This window comes from Myotis daubentonii, chromosome 1 (genome assembly GCF_963259705.1).
Source record: "Myotis daubentonii chromosome 1, mMyoDau2.1, whole genome shotgun sequence".
Taxonomy (NCBI): domain Eukaryota; kingdom Metazoa; phylum Chordata; class Mammalia; order Chiroptera; family Vespertilionidae; genus Myotis; species Myotis daubentonii.
In genome coordinates, this window is record NC_081840.1 from 193927000 (window position 1) to 193943035 (window position 16036).

At 38.7% G+C, this 16036-nt stretch overlaps 1 pseudogene; it reads right to left on the minus strand.

The window, feature by feature from the left end:
• Positions 1-3617: 3617 nt before the first annotated feature.
• LOC132240534 (ras-related protein Rab-11B-like) lies at positions 3618-4268 on the minus strand (annotated as a pseudogene).
• Positions 4269-16036: the final 11768 nt, after the last annotated feature.

Here is a 16036-nt window from a genome sequence, read left to right on the forward strand (position 1 = left end):
AAATAAATACTAGTAAATAAATAAATAATTTTTAAAAATGGGGCAGAAAGACTTACACATTTTATACATCGAGTCCTCACATTTGCTTAATGAACACCTCTGGATTCTAGAAGCACTATGTGCAACAATAAGGTATTTTGATTTTATGCTTTTCTGAGTGATTCCAAATCCTGGTAGGCTCTAAATAGGAACCAGGGCAAGGATTATTTCTATTGTCCTTTGGCCCCATCAAGATTTTTTTAAAACATTTGTAACATTAAGTATTGGCAAAGCAACTTAGTCACATTATAACGTATGTGAGAACTCTGGAGTGACATGGAAATGCCACAGTGAGTGTCCAGGACTCAGTGTTAGGAAGGGCCCATTCAATAGTCACATCAACAGCTGCAATATTCTAACCAAACCATTTCTGCACCAAGATTTTGGCTGTTAATTTTATTCTCTGTTTCTTGTCCACTTGGACTCCTTAAGTTTATTTTACTTATGATTTCCAAAAATTCCTTTTTGAGAGTCCTGATCTGCTATTTTTAGAGCCTTTTATGGAAATGTAAATATTAATCTCCACTTCTTTCAAGGCTATTTGCAAAGACATACCTGCAAATGTTGTATTAGCACTCTCTAGGTGAGAAAAATGTACAAAGTCCTCACCTGCCCATAAAATGACAAGCGGGAAAGATCTCAAAGACAAAGAGTATATAAAGGAATTTTATAGTCCTGTGTGTAATGCTCTGTTCTCCAAGGAATCCATATTCTTTAAAAATCTTCCAGTCAGTGAGAAAGTGGGAAATGTTCTGTATACTTAATAGCTAAGACAGTCAATACACTTTTGGAACTACTATCAAAAAATAAAAAAGGTAATGATTGCTATTTGGCAGAAAGTAAAGCTGATGAATAATCCAATTTCAAAACCTCTCAGGCTAGTGGTAAATCTCCTGATCTAAATTAAATGGTATAAGCTCCACACTGCCACACGGATGAATATTATACCTCCTATTTCTTTTTAGAGTACGTTTCACTTAAATTTTTACAGGAAGGTATTATTAAAAACAATTTTTAATATGTAAATAATTTTACTGATTTATGGACTTCACATATTTTTAATAAAAATGCAAGATTCTCACTCTAAGTTACATTGCAAGTGATATTTCTTTTTCTAAATATGAATATTGATGTCTATATTTTTAAGAATAAGTAAACTGATAACATCTTAATGATAATCATTTGCAGCACAGGGTATTTCTTAGCAATCATGGTTGTGATAATAAAGAAATAATAATTTTAAAATAAACAGTTGAATAAAACTTTACTAGAGGAAATTCAAACGTACATTACTAACTTCTTATAAAGCACTTATAAATGCCTCATATGAAAAAGGAAATAAAATGAAAACTGGAGATATATAAGACAGTATTTCTACTCCCCCTTTGATATAAACATATGATGTTTATATATAAAATTTTTCAAAAAAAAGTTTTAATATTTTTGGTGATAATCCATTGTCTTAGTCAGGGTTCTCCAGACAAAAATGAACCAATAGATTTATTACTAGAAACTGGAAAAGCTGGTGATATTGTTATAGTCTGAGTCCAAAGGCCTGAGAACTAGGAGAACCAATGATGTAAGTCCAGTTTGGGGACAGGAGACCGATGTCCAGCTTAAGCAGTCAGGCAGAGAGAATGAATTCTCCCTTTCTCCACCTATTTTGTTATACTTAGATCCTCACAGATTGGATGATGCCCACCCACAATGGGAAACATATCCTGCTTTACTAAGTCTACCTGCTGGAAGCTATCCATTGTCAACACTATCATGAAAGTGCAACAGGGAACTTGGAAGGCTGATGGACCTTGAGCTTTAGCAAAGGCTAAAGCTATGCACTGATTGTTCTGTCGAGATAATGGTGGCTCAAGCAATTTCCTGACCTAATAGTCTCAAAGTAAATCTTTACTAATATTTGCTGACCTTTAAGATAGTCTGTCTGCTACCGGACTGCCTGCCTAACTAAGGGTAAGATGTGTATTCTAAAATTGAATAAAAGCTAACAGGGCCAGGGCTTCAGGGAGCCTCTCCACTAGAGAAAGGTTTTCTGCCTGGATCCCCATGCCTTTTAAATTCATATTTCTTATCTAGTGTTTTCATTTGTGTGTGGTCCCTTTTCCAGACCCTGCACCCTAGCCACAAATGGATGCGGCATTCACATCTACCAATCTCATCCAGAAACACCATCACAAACACACCCAGAAATAATGTTTACTAGTATCTAAATGCTGACACCTCACGACCCAGTCAAGTTGACATAAAATTAACCACTACAACCTCACCCCTTGTCAATTTAATGTCCATATGCATCCTCTTGAACAAAACTTAATTTCCAAATAAATACAATAAAAAGATCATAATTCTGCCTAAAATTATACAATTATTCTGTGTACAATAGAAAATCACTAACCTCTTCTATAGAAGAGGAAGTAAAGTCCTTGACTAATGTTACTTTTCTCCTTAATATGCCATAACTAAAAATTATGCTGTAAAATTGACATTATTTAAATACTATGATATGAAGCCAATACAACCAATGTTACAAGGAAAGAAAAACAAACAAATATATATTTGTAACGAAGTATTCACTTCTGTTACTGGTCATCTGAATGTAGTTGATATTTGTAATTACCTTCATTTTCCATCCATTCTGGATTCTCTTTGCACTCAGCAAGCACCTCAGCTGATTGTGGTTCTTTATTTGGCCATGTGACCCAAACATTTATTCCTGAAGGGTCTGGGTTATTAGTAGTCCTGTCTGGACTGGGTTGTTAAGTTTCCCATTGACCCTAATTAGAGAGTATGATAATACTAAGAGACACTCTAAGGTATCTCCTATATTCCAGACGTACTCATCCTTACCTCTATTTTGGGATAGTAGTCCAATTTTCCCTTGGTAGTCAGGATCAATCATTCCATGGCATATCTCTGAATATCCCATGGTTGAGAGATATGAAGAGCTCAAAGTGGCAGTCTTTATTTCCAGTTCAATGGAATCCCTATAAGCCTCCTAATGGATGCATTCTCTCTCTACAACTAAGACCATTGCATCAACAGAATGTAAAGTTGCCAAAACAGGAAGCAAAAATTTTGCTAGTGGGACATTTTGGGGTAATAGTGACTGGTACCTCTCTCTTTTCCACACCTTAATTTCTGAACTCATGAATCTTGGCTATTGGGGAGACAGTACCTTTTCTTGGATGCTGAGATAGTGTTTGCCAAGTTACTCCACAATTAATTTATTCCATTTTCCCCCGTCCATACCGACACTTAGGAAGGAAGTCACTCTGCACAGTTCACACAGCTGTACTCCCCCCTTCTCAAGGGGGGGAGAGCTGCATAAATTATTTGTAAATCTTCTGCATGGAATTTTTATCTTCTCTCCCATTTACTGATGTATTCAATAATCTATACCTATAGGTCCATTCTGCCACCCTTCCCACCCCACCCAGAGGCCCACTGGCACCCAAGAAGAATAGGTGCAGCAGCCAGGTTTCAAGCTTCCCTGCGGTGGGGGAGAGGACAGATGGTGCTGCTGGACTCCCGTTCTTCCCAAACCCCGGCTGACTGTGCAGAGCTCAGTGGAGGGGTGGGAGCCAGTCACAGAGGGACAGAGAGGGCCGGGTCAGAGAAGACATCATGGTGAGGGGCAGGCGAAGGACGAGGATGTGCACGCACGCATACTTGGAGGAGGCACGGGGCAGGCACAGGTTCTGGCAGCGCTGCAGCTTGTTCGGTTTCTGTCCCTCAGTAGTGGGTGGCACGCTGATGTTCACCTCGTGGTTACCAGGGGACTCATCAGGGCTGCGCGGTCTGCAATTTGCTTCCGTGACACGATGCGGTAGATCTCTATGAGAACGTTCTTGAAAGCTTCCCCTACATTGATGGAGTCCCAGGCTGAGATCTCCATGAAGGCCAGGTTCTTCTTCTCCGAGGAGGCTCAGAGATGTCATACGCCAGCAGTGCACCCCCTGCGCCTCGGTAGTAGGCGGAGGTGATGGCGGGGTAGCGTTCCTGGCCAGCGGCGTCCCAGACCTGCGCCTTGCTGGCCTTGCCGTCCACCTGGATGCTGCGGGCGGCAAACTCCACACCAGTGGTGCTCTTGCTCTGCAGGTTGAATTCTTTTCGGGTGAAGCCGGACGGCAGGTTGCTCTACCCCACACCTTGCGTCCCTGATGAGCACCACTTTGAATAGGTAGGTAGTCATACTCTTCGTCCGGGGTCCCCATTGTCCTGGCGCTCCGCAGGCCCCGCCCGAAGTTGCTAGGGTTTCATTGCGTTTAATGTACCGATCAGGTTGGGAAGAACTGTTATCTTCATAACATGGAGTTTTTATTCCATGAATCCATAGTTTTAGATTTTCTTAGATTTCTTGGATCAGAGTACTATATTTTTGTGAATTTATATATATATATATATATATATATATATATATATATATATATAATATTTTGTAATATTTATATTTAATTTTTTATTTTGTTGTACTATTGTAAATAGTACTATGTGTTTAATTTAAAATTTGAATTTTTAATTGCTGTTATGTAAAAAAAAAGTTAATTGATAATAGAAAAATATAACCCAGAATTATGGGCTGTTAGGAATTAAAGAAAAAAAATTGAAAGGTTGGATATTGATAGGTTACAGAATTATCATTTTGTTATATTTAAAAGCAGATGAGAATGTGCATGCTATTTTTAATAACATTTGGAAATATCACATCCCCCCAAAGGAAGAAGTGTATGATATATCTATAGAAAGCATAAGAAGAATAGAGATTTTCACTCATTCTAACATGGCATTGGAATAGCAGAATGCTTTCTCATGTGAATAAGAGTGTCCTGAAAATCAGGAAGAAAATGCTTGTCATAAGAGTAGCCTTTGCAGTAACGAGGAGGCCATGAGCTGATGCCAAAAAAAATGATAGACAAATGTTGAAAATCACCTCTGATTTGTCAGTGCATCAGCCCCTAGAAATTTTGTACAACCCCAGAGAAAATGAAGATAAGAAAATTGTGGATTGGAAGTCTTCATCTCTTTAGAATATGCATTAAATATGTTTCCTATTGCATTTTACTATTGTGTCTAGAAAAGACCCTGTTCTCACAAAACCCTTCAGCATAAATAATTTCAATGTTTCTTTGCTGTTCAGAACACAAGTATAATGAACTAATTTTAAACCACAATCTATCCCGAAGCAAAATTGAAACTATGGCAAGTTTCTCAAAAGTCAACCCACTTTCTAAGATGTTTGTTATTTTAACAAGTCAGTAAAAACAATATTAATGTGGTTTGCAAGTACACAAATGGATCTACAAATAGAAATTCTTACTGAAGTGCTATTTTAGGATGTTGGTAACAGCTAATGTCCTTGCACATTTAACACAGTCTGAGTCAGAAATATTTGTTATATTTATGCCACCAAGATACCTAGTATTTATTTTTATTCAAAACTATATACACTAAGAAAATTGTATTCAAAATAAAATATAAATTTCATTTTGCAAATGTCTTTTAATGTACCCTTGAGTATGTGAGCCACACTATATTGCCACATTTGTCAAGGCTCACAGAACACAAATTATTTAAATAAGCCATGGTTTCAAAATATGCAGCAAAGATAAATGAGTAATCTTACCACAGGCAACTACTTCATATTCTCTCACTATCTGACAGCTGGACCTCTTTAATATCCCAAACCATAACTGATTGGCTAATGCCACCTGTTCAGCACAAAATTCAAAAGTCATTCATTTGTGTAAAATAAACAAGCACATAAAGTAAGCATACTCTCTGCAGAAAATATAAAAATATTCTATAATGAGAAGTAGGGGCAGAAAATAAAAAAAAATGTACAAGAGGTGGAAGCAATGTAATTTTCTAAGCATCCACTATAGTATATTCACTGTAACATGAATCTGTTACAATGACTTACTTTTCTGAATAGACTGTAGTTTGAAAACTAAAGGTTTTTAAGATTAGTTAGATCTGCCACTTGCTAGGTGTGCTGATTTTGAAAAGGCATTTATCCTCTAAAATGTCTATTTCTACATCAGTAAAATAACATAATTTATGTTTCATGCAAATATGAAATAAGAAAATTAATGAACTGGGGTTAATTAAGTATGGGGTAATAGAATGCTTAATTAAATGTTAGCTGTTAAAAATAATCTATACTAATAAAAGGGTAATATGCTAATTAAATCAGATGGACCGGACGTCTTCCGGATGTCCTTCCAGAAAAAGCAATGGTGGCTGGGCCGAGGCAGAGGAGGTTAGAGGGGATCAGGCCGGCAGGGATGAGCAGTTAGGGGCTATCAGGCCAGCAGGGGAGAGCGGTTAAGAGTGATTAGGCAGGCAGAGGCGGTTAAAGGCTATCAGGTAGGCAGGAAGACATGGTAAGGGGAGATCAGACAGGCAAGCAGAGGGGCTAGGGCAATCAGACAGGCAGGCAGAGTGGTTAGGGGTCATCAGGCAGGCAGGCAGGTGAGCAGTTAGGAGCCAGCGGTCCCGGATTGCGAGAGGGATGTCTGACTGCTGGTTTAGGCAAGAGAGATCCTGGATTGGAGAGGGTGTAGGCTGGGCTGAGGGACTGCCCCTCATGCACAAATTTCATACACTTGGCCTCTAGTCTATAATAATAAAAGTGTAATAATCTAATGAAGACCTTCCAGACTTCATTCCAGGCATTTTTCTGAACAAAGCCGCAGCAGCAGGGGCCAAGGCAGAGGTGGTTAGGGGCGATGAGGCAGGCAGGAGAGCGGTTAGGGGTGATGAGGCAGGCAGGCAGAGTGGTTAGGAGCAATCAGGCAGGCAGGCAGGTTAGCGGTTAGGAGTCAGTGGTCCCAGATTGCAAGACGGATGTCGGTTTAGGCCTGATTCTGGATGCAGGATCGGGCCTAAACTGGCAGTCAGACATCCCCGAAGGGTCCCAGATTGTGAGAGGGTACAGGCCAGGCTGAGGTCCCCCCCCCCCTCCCGCACCAGTGCACAAATGTCTTTACCCGGCCTCTAGTAAGTTATAAAATGAATTACACTGAAGGCTTTGATATATAAAAGTAAAAATTGCTGGCCACACCACACACACGTATATTCATCATCATGCATATATATATGATTTTCCTTGAAAGAAAGAGCTTAATGATTCTTATTAACAAATAGTATCATTATAAATACTATTAGTATTAACATATTTTTTTCCAAATTGCTATATGGCAGTGCCATCCCATCCCAACTTAGTGGTATAAAGCAAGTGAGTATGCTGTTATTCTCTTGGACATTGTGACTCAGGAATTTGGGCAGGGTGCTCCTGGGGCAGCTCTCACTTGGAATGCCTCATACTGTTCACTTAGCTCTCATCTGGGGCTGCAATAATCTGAAAGATTGAGTAGGTTGGGCATTCGTAATGGCTTTCTCACATGGTTGGCTGATGCCACATTCTGCTGGCAGGAAATACAGCAGTGCTGCTGCCTGGAGCACTAATCCCTGGCTTTGCCAGCCTGGGAGAGTCCAGGCATGTGGATTTTCCCAGATTGAATGTCCAAAGCTACCTAGTAGTCCTGAAAGCCAGAAAGCATAATTTGATCATATATCTACAAGTATACCCAGATTCAAGGGGAAATGAAACAAATGGTCACTTCTTGATGAATAAATTTACTTTCAAGGTAAAATAATTGTGGGGGGAAAAATCATGTAGGACAAGAAATGAAGAGTGGCAAGTTCTGTCTTAGGAAAAATTATGTGCTCAGTTCCGTTCTCTGCAATGCTTGGGTCAGGTGGAAGATTCCTGATGAGGCCTGTTTACTTTGTCACCTTTGTCTGTGACTAGATGACTACATACAATTGAAAAGTCATGTTACTGATTTTATGAGACCATAGATTTTTAAGTTATAGAAAAAATGTCCAAAGAGTTTTATCAGTATTATTATATTAATAAAGAAAATATAAGAAGAATACTATTGAGAACATGTATGTGTAGAAACAACTTTCATTTTTTTAAAGAAAGTAAAAGATAAAAACAAAAAATAATGTTTAAAACAATTAAATAAAGTAACAAAAGGAACACTAAAGTAATAACATGGAACATGAAAATATTTTTAAATGCCTATACAAATTAATGTAAAATGGAAAATTAATAAATTGTTTAGTAAATTGTCTCTTTGATTGTATCTTCATATTTTTGAGACCTCATTAACTATTATGAGTATCTACCATAATTTTTCACATGAAAAAAATTCAAGGCATTCAGTTTTTATAAGGGTATTTTATTCTAAGAGATTTACAAACTATCAACATTGTTTTAAACTTCAACATGATCCTCCTACTTACTAAAGTAATGTCATGAATGATCATAAGAAAAATTTAGTACTCTCAGTGAAATCTCTCTTCTTTAAAAGGAAATTCAATAAACATAGCTTTATATATGTGCATATAATAATATATACATGAGCCTACAATGCTCAACCCTAAAATGTTATGTATAGGAGTAATTTTAATTTAGAAAATATATATGCACCCCTATGTTCATAGAAACACAATTTACAATAGCTAAGATCTGGAAACAGCCAAGTGCCCATTAGTAGATGAGTGGCTGAGATCATACTTACTCTACTTTCTGGATAGTATCGGACATATAAATGTGTTCTGAGCAAGGTATTCATTAATATTTGAATAAACATTAAAAAAAGGTAATTCACATTTCAGGTGGTAAAAATAAAAAAATAAAACATATGGTAGGTAGGTTTCTGCCCCTTGGTATACTGGTACACTCCTTATATAACCCCATCTTCTTGAGGTAAAATCCCCATGAATAAATGGCCTTAAATAGCAAAGGTGAACAAATTTTCAACCAGAGATTTGAGCTAATCATGTCTCTTTTCAATCACATGGGTGGGCTTGACATAATCAGTTGGACCCTTAAAGGGTAGATACTCATGATAGCATTGAAAAAACAAAGTGTCATAGTGTTAGAGGAGGAAGCCATGTGGTGAGAACATAAGGGTTCTCACCATAAGGGTTGCTAGCAATTGAGAAGGGGTCTTTAGCTGACAGCAAGAATATGGTGACTTCTTTCATACAGCCTCAAGGAAATGAATTCCTGCAAAATCCTGAATGAGCCTTAGAACAGAATATTTCTTAGTGAAGCTCCAGATGTAACAATTGCCTTGTAGACAACTTGATTTCCGCTTGGGAGACACTAAACTTTCCCCACACTTATGATCTACTAAAACTGAGATAATAAATGGATGTTATTTTTTTGCTGTAAATTTGGATAATTTTAAAAGCAGCAATCAGTAATTAATAAGTCATATGTCAAATATCTTGCAAATACATTCAGTTCATTATTAAACAATAATTCAAAAATAGTTCATCATTGTCATCCTTTTTAAATGAATCTGGTATGAAAGTCAGAAAAATCTGGTAATTTAATTTCTACATCTATTGTGTGGAAGCCGTAAGAATGGTTCCCACAGTATAATACTTCACAACTTTGTAAAAGATATAGATATTAGACATAGATATGGAAATTAAACATGTATCACAAGAAAGCTCACCAGGAGACTGCTCTGAAAATAATAAATGCTAGCTCTTGTTTGAGGAGTACACTTACTAGGATTGAATATCAATGAGACATAATTGCTAGTTGCTTTTATATTGCAGCTTAGCAAAATAAAACTGTCTAATTTTTGAAATGTTGAAAATGTCAATGTATGCAAATTTGAGGAAGGGCTGGAAATCATAGGGTGACAGAAGGGAATAAAGAAAGAAGATGAAATCCTAGATTTAAATTTTCCTGATATGAATATGAAATGTAAAATACACAAAAAAAGACTAGTAGTAATTCCTCAATTGTCAATGTCACCGTGTTTTATAAAATAATACATGAAGAGTCTAGGTTAAGAAAGTTGAGTGATCTCAAACTTTACAGCCTGTAAAGTAAGATTTTGAAGTTAATAAATGGGCTGTTGCCCTCAACATTGTTACAGTGCAACAAATATAAAGTAATTATCCAGAAAATTTTAGAAGTCTTTTGTTAACTTATTGCTAGTATGAATATTCTTAATGACATAGCAAGGTGTCTGCATTCTCAATATACAGGAATTCATAACTCATTAAGTATAGATATTATGTATCACTTCCCTTTTTTCTCTGCTCTAAAGATTGTTAAATCTATTTTAACAGCTACTATCCTCCAGGGATAATTAAAACATATTTGATTACAGTTTGGTAGAATAGATTTTTAAAATTGTGTTTTCTTTATATTTTAATGGGCAATACAGTCATAAAAAAATCAAAAGGAAATAAAATAGCATGCAGTGAAAAATAAGCATTCTACTTACCCACTCCCTCAGTGCTTCTCTTTTTCCAGATCCAGTGGAGGTTGCAAATCGTCCATCTCTTGTGTATTCTTACAAAAATATTATATGTGTATATAATCAAGTGTGTGTTTAAGTGTGTGTACATAAGTAATTTGTGTGTATGTGTATTTAAAGAAACTTCCCTTATAAAGTGCTAGTCCTACTTTCAAGAGGCAAATTCTTTTAACTCTTAAGATGCTGTTTCTAATTGCTAATTCTATTTATATAAATACTAGAGGCCTGGTGCACAAAAATTTTTGCACTTGGGGGCGTCCCTCAGCCTAGCCTGTGTCCTCTCACAGTCTGGGACCCCTCAGAGGATGACCACCTGCTGCCTTAGGCCCACTTCCCAGGGGATTGGCCCTAAGCTGGCAGTCAGACATCCCTCTGGCAGCCCAGAAGCCCTCAGGTGATGTCCACTTGCCAGCGGGGAGCAGGCCTAAGCTGCAGTCGGACATCCTTAGCTCTGCTGAGGAGGCAGGAGAGGCTCCCACCACCACTGCTGTACTGGCAGCCATCAGCCTGGCTTGTGGCTGAGCAGAGCTCCCCCGTGGGAGCACACTGACCACCAGGGGGCAGCTCCTGCATTGAGCATCTGCCCCCTGGTGGTCAGTGTATGTCATAGTGACCAGCCATTCCCAGTATTCTGCTGTTAGGGTCAATTTGCATATTACCCTTTTATTATATAGGATCATATTAACACTTTCACATATTGTATTAATTTAAGAGGATATCTATTAACTTTTTGAAATAGTAAATAAAAATGAGGTTGACTTTACCACCACTATTCTCCTTTTGACCTTAAAATTATATGTATTGTAATGTTAGAAAATCTTATTTTTATTTCAAGCATTGAAACCTAGTGATTAAGAGATAAAGGTCCTAAAGACAATTGGTAGATCAGGGAATTTTGTGACATTATAAACACATGAAATGTCACTCAATCAAACCAGAAATGAAAGAAATAAAGTTTCAATGAGATACAATGCTAATTATGTAATCTAGGAGAGCTCTTCGACATGAACATTTATACAACTAAGATGGAGAATAAGTTGAATATGACTATATCTGACAAAGTTTAAGATGCATATACTCAGCAATTTCATGTAATTTTTACATGATAATCTCACAATATGTATGAGGAAATATGAAAAATATGTTCATTGCAACAGTGAGTAAAAAGATCCACAGACCAAAAATATTTCCACTGATAAAAAAGAATGAACCAATAAATCATGGTATATTAGTACAAATGGAATACTATACTGCAATAAAAATAAATGCACTGACATTCCAACAATTACATTGATAAATGTCACAAATACATTCAAAGAAGGACTCCATCTGTTTAAAGTTCAAACTACAAAATATATCCTATATATTGTTGGGAATATCTATACCAATAATAGAGGAATATGCAGATTGGCTGGGACACCATCACATAACAGAGAGCTCTCAGCAACGCCTGTCCCGGGGGTCCAAAGGGCACAGTGAGGAAGGGAGAGCAGATAGGCAGTTAGGGTGATCATGCCAGAAGGGGAGAGCAGTTAGGGGATCAGGCCAAAGGGAAGAGCAGTTAGGGCCATCAGGCTGGCAGGGGAGCAGTTAGGGGCATCAGGCAGGCAGGCAGGTGAGTGGTTAGGAGCCAGTGGTTCCAGATTGTGAGAGGGATCCCAGATTGGAGAGGGTTCAGGTTGAGCTGAAGGCCCCACCTATGCTTGAATTTTGTGCACCGGGCCTCTAGTATACAGATATGGTTTCAAAATAAAGTGGTACTTTTTTACATGTTGGCATACCATACTTAATGTTCAGTGTTTTTGCCTGTTTCATTTAACACTGTTTTTAAGAAACCCACATCACAATTTAGAACAGTCTTACTTGTCTTAGCAGCTCTATTATTTTCCATTGTTTTGGTATAATATAATATCTTAATATACACATACTCTCTCCCTTTATCTCTTTTCCTTCCGAAACTTGACTCATATTAGCACTGCTGTCTCTAAAATTGCATATTCAGGATGGCAGAACTACATGATTAAATAAATCTTTGTCCTTGAATCAATGGTTAGAGGACCCACCTGAGAGCAGGAGAAACCATTTTAAATTTTCTAAGAAAATGCAATATATGGTGTCACTTGTAGAAAGTAAATTAGCCACTAATCTAACATATTTTTGTAATCACATGTGTATATACATACATACACACACATATAAACACATATACATATATACACATATATACATATATATGTAATAAAAGTATCAATTCATGCATAGAAATGATAAATATCCAATTCAAACTAGTGGTGACTTCTGAGTGTGAAGGAGTGTGGAGAGATAGAGGAATATAATCCTAAGTGCCAAGTAACGGGTGGACTTAATGAGCCTGTGTTACTCCTTATATTGCACAGGTATTTTAGTATATGTTTTTTTAAATATATTTTATTTATTTATTTTTTTTTACAGAGAAGAAGGGAGAGAGATGGAGAGTGAGGGAAACATTGATGAGAGAAAAGCATCGATCAGCTGCCTCCTGCAAACCCCCTCCTGGGGATGTGCCTGCAACCAAAGTACATGCCCTTGACTGGAATCAAACCTGGGACCCTTCAGTCCGCAGGCCAATGCTCCATCCACTGAACTAAACCGGCTACAGTTTTTATTTTATTTTTTTATTTATTTCTTTTAATATATTTTTTATTGATTAAGATATTACATATGTGTCCTTATCCCCACGTTACCCCCTATCCCCTCCACCCCCCGCTCATGCCCTCACCCCCCCCGTTGTCCATGTCCATTGGTTAGGCCTATATGCTTGCATATAAGTCCTTTGGTTGATCTTTCCCCCTTACCCCCACCCTCCCCTACCTTCCCTCCAAGGCCCAACAGTCCAATCAATGCCTCTCTGTCTCTGGATCAGTCCTTGTTCATCAGTTTATGTTGTTCATTATATTCCACAAATGAGTGAGATCATGTGGTATTTATCCGCTCTCTAGTTCCATCCATGCTGTGGCAAATGGTAAGAGTTCCTTTTTCTTCTTCCTCTTCTTAAAGAATACCTTTCAGCATTTCATATAATGCTGGTTTGGTGGTGATGAACTCCTTCAGCTCCCTCCCATCCGTGAAGCTCTTTATCTGACCTTCCATTCCGAATGATAGCTTTGCTGGATAAAGTAATCTTGGTTATAGGTTCTTGCTATTCATCACCCCGGACATTTCTTGCCACTCCCTTCTGGCCTGCAGGGCCTCTGCCTAGAAATCAGCTGACAGTCGTATGGGTACTCCCTTGTAGGTAACTGACTTTCTTTCTCTTGTTGCTTTTAAGATTCTCTCTTTGTCTTTTGCTCTTGGCATCTTAATTATGATGTGTCTTGGTGTGGTCCTCTTTGGGTTCCCCTTGTTTGGGGTTCTCTGTGCCTCGTGGACCTGCAAGTCTACCTCTTTAACCAGGTAGGGGAAGTTTTCTGTCATTATTTCTTCAAATAGATCTTCAATATCTTGCCCTCTCTCTTCCTCTGGCACCCCTATAATTCTGATGTTGGTACGCTTGAAGTTGTCCCAGAGGCTCCTTACACTATCTTCATATTTTTGGAATCTTTTTTCTTTTTTCTTTTTCGGTTGGGTATTTTTTGTTTCTTTGTATTTCAAATCTTTGACTTGATTCTTGGGATCCTCCTGTCTGCTGTTGGATCTCTGTATATTATTCTTTATTTCAGTCAGTGTATGCTCAATTTCTAGTTGGTCTTTTTTCATATCCTCCAGGGTCTTACTAAATTTATCGGCGGTTTCCATAAAATTCTTGAAAAACCTTATAAACGTGGCCTTGAACTCTATATCCAGTCGTTTGCTTTCCTCCATGTCTGTCATTTGTGACCTGTTTCTTTGTCTCCGCATTTTTTATGCTTCCGTGTTGGTAGAGTGGTTTTATGTGCTAGGTGTCCTGTAGGGCCCAGTGGCTCAGTCTCCCCAGTTACCTGAGGTGGACACTCTTGGTGCACCCCCTTGTGGGCGCTTTGTGCACAGTCTTGTTGTAGTTATGCCTTGATTGTTGTAGGATCACTGGGAGGAATTGACCTCCAGGCCAACTGGCAGTGAGAATCAGCTGTGTCTGCAGTGGGAGAACTTCTGTGCTGAAGACACCCTTCTGGGACAAGACTTGCTTCAGTGGGGCTTTGGTGCTCACTGAGTCTGCCCCCTGAATGTGTCTCTTATGGATCTGAGGAGTTGTAATCCAGATGGTCCCCCTCTGACAACTGGGTACACTGGCTCTTGGATCTAAGGAGGTGCTAATTTAGCCTCTGCCTGAGGTTACCCGGCAGGAGCTACGAAGAGAACTGCAGATTCCCCTTCCTTTTTTGGAGTTTGGAGGTGCCCTGATGAGGCCCAGCTGTGAAGCAATGCAAGCTGCTGTGGGGGCTAGGGCCTTCTCTTGGAAGTTGTGGGTCTGTCTGGCCCAGCTGCACTTTGTTAGGTAATTTTCAGGTTGCAAAGGGCCGGGGCATTCATATGCAAAAGCCTCTGCTGGGAATCAAAGGGCGGAGCAAGCAGCTATGAGGGATCCTCAGCCCTGCCCTAAGGGGCCTCAGGTCTCAGTGTCCCAATAATTGCTGCAAGCACCTCTGAGGGAAAGCCGCCCTCAAGTTCAGAGTTCTGCCTGCTGCCAGACAGTCCAGTTTCTCCCCATATGAGTCCTGGGTCCCCAGAGACTTCCCAGAACCAGAGTTCTCAGCAGTTGGGAGCTTGTGACTCCCTCCCGATTCAAAAAGACAGCCGCGTCCTCAGGTGCCAGCCCCTTTCCTCTGCACTTTACTTCCGAAGCTCCTCTGGCTCTCAGTGTGCTTTTCTTTCCTTCTAGTTGCAGAATTTCCACTCAGCCAGCCTTCCTGTAGTTCTGGATGATGTCCGTTTTGTCTTTTCGTTGTATTTTTGAAGTTGTTGTGGGAGGCAGCAATTTCCCGGTGTTCACCTATGCCGCCATCTTAGTTTCTCTCTTTATTCTATTTTTATATAATATTTTTATGTTTGATATATTTTGGAGTTTGAATTTAGTTCCTTATTCATTTATCTCATCACATTGGGGACATCTGAGTGAGTTAAAATAAAACAAAAATATTTGCTTACTCTGACACACTTTTCTGTGAAAGAGAGTCTAAGGGACTGCTTGGCAATAGCAATCAGGCAGCCCCTTTTGCCTGCCTCCTTTGGCTTTTATTGTAACAGCAGCTTGAACTAGAATTAACTATTAGATACTATTAGCAGGGTAAGCATCCTTGAGAAAGCACATGCTTCTACAAGGTCGTGTCTGAAGACTAAAGATAGAGATTCTAGTAAAACACCCCAGGACTGGGACTTGTTTGGAAAAGTCAAGGCAGGGGCTGCCATCTTCGGCAAGGTCCCTCTAGAGGCCCCCAACCTTTTGGAGAATCCTTTTTACAGACTTTCCAACCAAGTACCGTGCTTCCCCACAATTTGCATATTTTTAAGTACAGGGTAACTATCAAGTCACACTTAAAGAAGAAAGGAAATATGGAGAAAAGAATGGCAAGGCATAAAAGATAAAATGATAAAGGAGGAGATTTTCTTATATGCCTTAAAGTCTACATACTGATTTAATAAAATAAATGGGACTCAATAATTTACAC